This window comes from Onychostruthus taczanowskii, unplaced genomic scaffold (genome assembly GCF_017590055.1).
Source record: "Onychostruthus taczanowskii isolate IOZ18803 unplaced genomic scaffold, ASM1759005v1 scaffold95, whole genome shotgun sequence".
In the NCBI taxonomy this organism is placed as follows: domain Eukaryota; kingdom Metazoa; phylum Chordata; class Aves; order Passeriformes; family Passeridae; genus Onychostruthus; species Onychostruthus taczanowskii.
Window position 1 is genome coordinate 1,864,817 of NW_024507546.1, and position 8,056 is coordinate 1,872,872.

Consider the following 8,056-nt stretch of genomic DNA (forward strand, 5'->3'; position numbering starts at 1 on the left):
TTTAAAAATTTCCTAAATTAAATTCCTGCTTGCCATCCCTGGATGCAATTCTGAGATTAAAAAAAGCATCAGTATTTGCACAGCTTTGTAGAATTTCCTAGGACAACCCCAAAATAAGTGGTGGCTTTGTCCACATTTTCAGAGTGCTGCTGCAGTCATGATCATCATAAAAAAAGGAAAATACATAAATGGACCGTGCAAAGTAACATGGTTTGTGGTTGGACTTAATGACCTTAAAGGTGCTTTTCAACCTAAAAGATTCTGAGTAGTTTTGTTTGACCTCATTGCAGCCTTCCAGCATCTGAAGGGAGCCTGCAGAAAACATGGAGAGAGACTATTTACAAGGGCCTGGAGGGACAGGACAAGGGGCAATGGCTTCACACTGACAGAGAGCAGGTTTAGGTTGGATATGAGGAAGAAATTCTTCCCTGTGAGGGTGGTAAGGCCCTGGCACAGGTTGCCCAGAGAAGCTGTGGCTGCCCCGTCCCTGGAACTGTTCAAGGCCAGGTTGGATGGGGCTTGGAGCAAGCTGGGATAGTGGAAGGTGTCTCTGCCCAGGGCAGGGAGGTTGGAACCAGATGACCTTTAAAGGTTCCTTCCAACCTAAAGCATTCTATACTGTGAATCCTTTCCGTACTTCTGCCTTTGGATGGTACAAAGTCTTGATGGAACAACATCTCCACAATTCCCTGCCCACAGCAGCAGTTGGTCAGGCACCAAGGAGCATGTCATATGCCTCAGTAAGTGATTTTAATTGACTAAATATATTTTTTTGCTTCTGAATAAATCTCTAAATTTTTAATTATTAACTTTCCATCTTTTGTGTCAGAATCACTGTCTTTTGGTAGTGGCCAGTATTTAGCCTGTGTCTCAGGCATGGTTTTTGACCACTATAAACACATTTTGCACACTTCTGGATAGCTGCTTATTGCTCAGGAACTGATCCAGCTAAAAATAACCAAATTACTTTTTAGCCACTGAAATTTCAATCTGCATCCCCCTGCAGCTGCACACAGAGCTGCACTGACACCACAAGCAGAGCTCAGAAGGAAGTGACCACAAGTAAACACAGACGAGGAGATGAGGCTTTTGGAAGAAAGGAAAGTGGAACCAGAGCTCCAATGGGATGAGCAAAGTAGTACAAACCTGGCAGCTCCAGTCCTCAGAGGTACTTAGCAAGACATGAGCACCGATTTCAGCTGTGTGACATCCACTTGGAAAAGATGCCTGAATTGAACCTCCTCTGAGGATACTTCTCGTGTGCAAAAAAGGGCACATTTCTGTTTAATGCCTTTGTTCTGCTTTCTCTTAACTCCCTGCTGCTCTCCCCAGGTTCCTGTTTGATGGCATGGATATATGGTTGGCATTACCAACTTAAGGAATCCTGAGATGTTCGTTACCACCCACCCAAGACTGCAATTTTCCCTCACTTGTGCCAGCCTTGCTGTTTGTGGAGCTGTGCTGAGCACTGGATCAGGGAAGCAATCCAAATTAAAAATAACCCAGTGGCATGGCTGGCGATGGCAAGAGCTTTAGCCATCCAGGATAATCTGCAGTCACAAATCAGTAAGAGCTGCTTGCCATTTCAGCTGTCATGAAAGCCCAGCCTCAGAGATACCTATTTAATACAAGGAATATGAACCTTTCAGCCAGTGAAGGAGCCTAGGGAATGAGGAGGCAGGAATCCTTTGCCCATGTTCATAAAGGACACAAGAGCAAACCTCATTGTGCCCAGATGGCAGCACAAAACATTTTCACACAGGCTTTGCTTTAGCAGTCCTTCACGTGATGCTTTTGGAACAAAAGTTAGTGGCAGTGTGTGCCATTCCACTGATGGATGTTCTTTATTCTGTGGATTAGGGAGAAAGCGATGTGGATTTTTAAGTGTACTGCAAATACGGGGGCTGTGCCGTCGCCAAGAAAATGAATAAAAAAGCCTTCTTCACTGACAGTTTCATGGTACAGAGTGAAGTAACAAGTTGTGGTTGCATTCCAGAAGAGGATGTATTCCTCTTCTCTGCTCTAGAGAAACAATGCCACTGCTGTGATGCACAAGCACTAACATTCATGATCATACCAGCAGTGACTTTACTGTCACCTACTGACAGACTTGGAGGAAGTCTGTAATTAGTCATTCTCTCTTGCATTCCAAGAGCCATGTCTGGTTTTCTTCTGGCATCTCTCTTCAGTTCATGGTTCATGCCTCCTGGGTTGAGTATTTTTAAGTACCAGTCATTTCCTTTTTCTTTCCCTCCTGCTTCTGACTTGGCACTTCACCTCTGCTCTCCCCAGGAACGTTCCTGCTGGGAGGTGACTGACTTGAGCACTGATGGCAAAGGTGGTGAATTCAGAGACTCAGAGCCTGAGGAGTTTCAGGATCTTCTCAGGTTACATTTCTAGAGAAAAGGAACTCACTCTCTTTCCACATGCATTCCTAGCTCTGGTCAAAACAAGGTGGAAGATGCAGGTGAAAGCCACAATCACATTGGCAGCTGCATCCCAAATTAGCTAAAGGAAAGTGCCTGAAGCTTAGGGCAGGATGTGGCTGCCCTGAGGCAAACCCTGAGTGCTTTCACAGCAACCCTGTCCTCAGGACAGCCCTGACAGGTAACATCAAGGCTGACCATGCTAGGGAACTCGGATTCAAGGGTCCAGACCAAATACCATCATGTTTTACCATCTTCTTTCACCTCTCTAAAAGTATGAGGATCTGTGTTCATTGATCTTATTCTTCCTTCTCTAGACACAGGAAAAATGTTCTGTTTCAGCCCCTTGATCCCTACATTCCATTGCTGCTTCCCTTTTCCCAATAATTGTTAAAATACTTTTTTTTTTTTTTTTCAGTAAAGCATCTTGTGGTTCCTTTTTCACCCTGTGTTCACATAAAGGCTTGATCATATGTCCAAAGAATTGAGAAGATGCCTGAAATCCCTCTAAAGTGTACTATATGTAAACTCTGTTTTTCCTGTTTTGTTTGGTATTTCTGCCTGAAGGCATCAGGAGAAAACCAAAGGTCATCTGTTAAAGAAATCAGGCAAGAAAAGAAAGCAATTGACCAGCAAAGAGGCACCTTCTTAAGCACAACAGCAAAGCTGTGGGAAGAAACTTCCCAGTCCTTGTCCTGGAAGATATCTGCTAAGGCTGGGAGAAGGGACATGGAAGGATACACACAGGCCTGTCAAAAGCTCTGCCGTCTGTAAAAGCAGGGGCACATTCTGTGTGCTTGGAGGTGCTCTGGGGTAAGCAGGGCGAGGCTGCCCTTTTGTGAGGGGAGACACTGACAGAACAGGGACAGACACAGAGAAGCCTCCTCTGTGGTTCTGTGTTTGAAGATGGGAAAGCACAAACATCTCAGCCACAGGCAGGCAGAGTTCAGCAGCATTGTGGGGAAGCTCAGCTAGAGGGAGAGACAGAGCAGAAAATGTCCCAAGGAAACACATGAGCAGTAGGGCAACTGTAAGAGCTCTGGAAAGCAAAAAGAAGCAAGTCCAGGTATGAGGGATCAGCGGGGGATCTGAAAAGTTACAGCCCTTCTTCCATGCAGCTATTATCACCCCCAAATTACATTTTCCCATGAGCTTCAGGAAGTCCATCCCTCCTCCAGTCTTCCTTCCTAGTTGTTCATCCAATTTCAATCCCTTCTATTCTCCCTTCCCCTCATGTGGCGGCCTGGTTCAGCCGTTCACCACTGCAATGGGAACATGCTTTGGGACACCTTGACTTTGGGACTGTTGCCTCTTCTGGCTCCCTTTGCTCAATCTTCTGAAATTTCCTTTAGTTCCTTTTTTTTTCCAGAGAAGGGGCTCCTGCTGATGTGTCTCTGTCTATTCAGACCAGTGTTGCTGAAGTGAAGAAGAAACAGAGCCTGAAGTAAAAGTCTCCTGTGCATGCAGGGACACTTTTTTTTGATATATCTCAAAAATGTTTTAGAGAATAGGCATAAAATACTTATAAAATTTACTGAACACACAAAAACACACCTCTTGTGAAAGACCAAAAGAAATCTGTTTTTCCAGTCACAATGAAGCAGAGTGTAAAAAGCTGTATTTCAGTCATCACTATTACATGTTTTTTTTTTTTTCCTAGCAGCGGACTAGAAAACTGGATCCCATATATCCCAAGCAGCACTGAGAAAATAACCTCCTCAGAACTAGGTTCTTCTACCAGCAGGATGGTGTGTCACTGCAGAGAAAAAAAGACAAACCACTTTCCATTACAAAGGAAAGGTGAGCACTGAGTGCCCTCCTCTGGCTTTTCAGATTCTTTCAGAAATGTGAGAAAATTAAGCCAAATTTTAAGAATGTCCCTCAACTCCAGATTCTTGGGCTGAGAAACTGATGGGAAACTCACTCCGGGGAGAAAGAAAAAGCAAGCAAGAAAAAGGAAAGGGAGGGAAGGGAATGATAAAAAGAAGGGGAGAGAGAGAGAGGGAGAAAGTTGGGATAACAACACCAGGGTGACAGATTTTATTTCAGAGACGTCATTCATCCATTTGTCTCTCTCAGGTATTTCTCAAGTGCCACAGTCCCACTGAAGGATCTGAGCACTGTTAGCACAACAGAAATTTGCAGTATTCTACATCCCACAGCTGGCAGGACCATTTGGGCACCAGCTGCTGACCATAGGTCTGGCATGGAGTGTGCTAGGGGTGCTCTGCTGGAATTGGAGTAACTAGTTGGCTTTATCCAGTAGCCTCCCACTGGTCCTGAGGGAGGAACTGGCTGGTAGAGAAGCCAGTGAGGTGGCTGCTGTCAAAGTGAACCTTCTGGTTCTTTCCTTGTTGCACATCTCCAGTATGTTCTGAATTTGTCTTGTGAATTTATGCTGCCGACAAAGTGATTAAATCCCAGGAAGAAGAGGAATGAATATACCCTGTAACTTCTGCAGCAGCAAGCGTTTCAGACTCTCAAGCTACATGACCACAGAAAGTGAAGTGCAAACAGGCCAGGGGAAATTAATTATTTCAGCCAAGTGACACTGAAGAGGCAAAACTAACAGTGGCTGTGCAAAGGAACTCCAGTTATGTGCTTAGACTGGTGAACAATCCCATCATCCTAGCTGCTAGGGAACAGCTGTGAACCCTAAGGGCACCTCCATCTGGCATAGCTCAAAATAAATTAGTAAAGATCTTAGAAATAAATCCATGTCAATCCTTTTAATTTATAGAGCATTGCTAAGTATACATAGTGCTTCACAAAGCATGGGGAAAGGAAAATAAATGCTCTGAGTGTTGATGTGAAGGGGCAGACACCTATCATAAGAAAGGGTGAGAAAACACCTGCACCTTGGCCATGTGGCAAATGGCATTGGATTCTGGTACCAGGGAAAGAGGATGGCTGGGCTTTGGGATGCAGAACTACAGCCTGGAACCCCCTGCACAATTCCAGTCCGTGCTGGGGATGTGTTGGGAGGAGGTGACTGAAAAGCAAAGTGTGGGCTAAGGGCATCACCATGTCCAGCTGTCTGGAATCCAGGCAACCTGGTGTGGTCATGCCCTTGACCCCCACCTTGTACCTCAGGCCTGGACCAGGAGCTGCACACCTTGGCTCACACCCAGGGATGCTACCAGCACCTGTGCCGCTCTGGTGTGACATAAGGAGAAGCTGTGACTGAAGCCCTTCCCACAGTGGCAGCATCTGAAAGGTGGGTGAGGGCAGTTGTCACTCAAGCAGATCCCACCCTTGGCTCACTGCTGTCCCAAAGCACCCCTGTTCCTCTGAAGCCTTTCTGGGACCAAGTCTCCAGGAGAAGGGACATGTTCCCATCACAGCTTGGAGGAGAAGCTGCCCTCATGAGAAAGTTCCCACAGAGCTCTGCTGCGCCCAGCCCATCCTGCTGGAGACCAGCTTTCCTTAAACACCTCCTCTCTAGGCAGCCCATTCCGGTGCTTCATCACCCTTTCAGTGAAAAGTACTTCCTGATGTCCAGCCTGAACCTCCCCTGGTGCAGCTTGAGGCCATTTCCACTAGTTTTGTCCTTTGTTCCCTGGGAGCAGAGCCCAACTTCCACCGTGCTGTCCCCTCCTGTCACAGAGCAGGGATAGAAGGCCCCCCTGAGCCTCCCTTTCTCCAGGCTGAGCTCCCCCAGCTTCTGCAGCCACACCTCACCAGATCTGTGCTCCAGACCCTTCCCCATCTCGGTTCCCTTCCCTGGACATGCTCCAGCCCCTCAATGTCTATCTCGCAGTGAAGGGCTCAGAACTGGACACAGGATTTGAGGTGTGGTTTCACCAGTGCCCAGTATAGGGCTGTCCTGCAGCCCCTCCTCTGCTATGCAGCCTTCACAAGCTCTTTTACACTGCCACATTTTTCTGTTGTCTCTCTTTTTGTCTTCACCTGACACTCCCTGGCATCTCTTTATATCACAGTTGTTCTCTGATTGGGCCCTCACAATTCTTCATTCCACCTCCAGAAAGAAGAGAAGGCTCTGGGGAGACCTTACTGTGGTCTTTCAATATCAATCGTTTCCATCTTTCACGTAGGCTCCCTTCAGGTACAGCACAGGGTAAATCTTACCTGTCTTTTCAGAATTTGCCAATGTTTTAAGAACCTTCTGGCTTTTCATGTGAGGCATTTTGGACTTATCCCATGGCTTCAGTGGGTTTTATTCTGCCAGCTAGCCCTGGCAAGACTGCGATGGATGTCTGCCTGCATTTGAGTGCAATGCAGTTTCCTTGAGTACCCAGGTGGTGGCAGATGTGGAGTATATTAAATCAGTCCTTTCAACATGTTTTGCAATGGAACCAAACTTTTTCTACACGGGTTGAAGATGAAACTGTTACTCTTTAATTTCTCTGACACCATTTGAATGGTTTCCATTTAAAATGGGAAATCTCTGCTTTCAAGTATAATTAGTCTCTAAACCCAAGTTATCTTCTATCTTATTCAATTTCTTATTCAATTTCTGCTAAATCAAACTTTATTGACTAGACTTGTTGGGGAAGGGCTACTTATTATTTTAGGTTTAAAGTAACTAATTAAGTACTGTTGAATTACAGCATCTGTGTGTGGAATTAATTCCTGTGTCTGCTGTACGTTGCAAACTATCCACAGTATTTATTAAGGTTTCCATAGAATTTACGGGGCTACCAGCACAGTAAATAACATGGGGTTTGCAGAGGTAGGGTGAGCACAGAGGATGCCGGTGATAGTTTGATTTCTTGCTTTCATACATGCCAAGGAATTTATTTGGTTTAGTTCTTTCTTCAAACCCAGCAACTAAGCTGTGACTGCTGTACAAATTTTCCTGGGTGACAAATATAGGGTGAATATTTTGAGTCTCTTCAGGTTTGTGCAGCATTCCCTGGTTTTTGCTCCTGTGGGCATCCCAGCAGCACCACTGGAGCTTATGTTGTGCTGATACTCACCATGGCTTTTGAAGTCTTTCCCTGAGTCTGTGCTTCCCATGACAGATTCTCCATTCCTGTAAGTCTAGTCTACCATTACAGAAAATGAAATCCTCTGCCTCTGAAAAATTCACTTCATTATCCTTCTTTGAAAAACAAGAAAATCCTCAAAACCAGGGAGCCTGCCAAAGTGCAAAATGCATCTACAATATACTACCCGAACCAAAATGCATGGAGTAAAAATAAACGTGGTAAATCAAGCTTTAATCCCAGTCTTAGATTCCTTTGATGCTTTTCCAACTGTTTGTTCATCCCAATTTTTCAAGTGTTTCCAGGAAGCATTCATTCCAATAGCCATACTGTGTGTAACCATACTTTGTGCAATTCCTTCATTTCCTTGGGAATATGGTGGGCTCTCTTTTGTCCTGGAGATTTTGGAAAGCTGAAATTTGGGCCATATTCAATGACAAAAGGCATCATGCAATAAATCGTACTAGAGCTTATTCTCTATGAAAGTGCTTCCCATTTGAGGGAATTGCATTAATGCTGCTCTAGACTGAAAGTTGTTTGTGATATGAAACACCATTTCACTTTGTATTTGTACAATATCTAAGTGCAGCTGCCTCCGCCCAGTTCAAGGTCCCTAAGAAGCTGCTGTTGTATAAATAAAACACAGTTGTAGATCCCCAACTGCTGGGTTTTTTGCATATT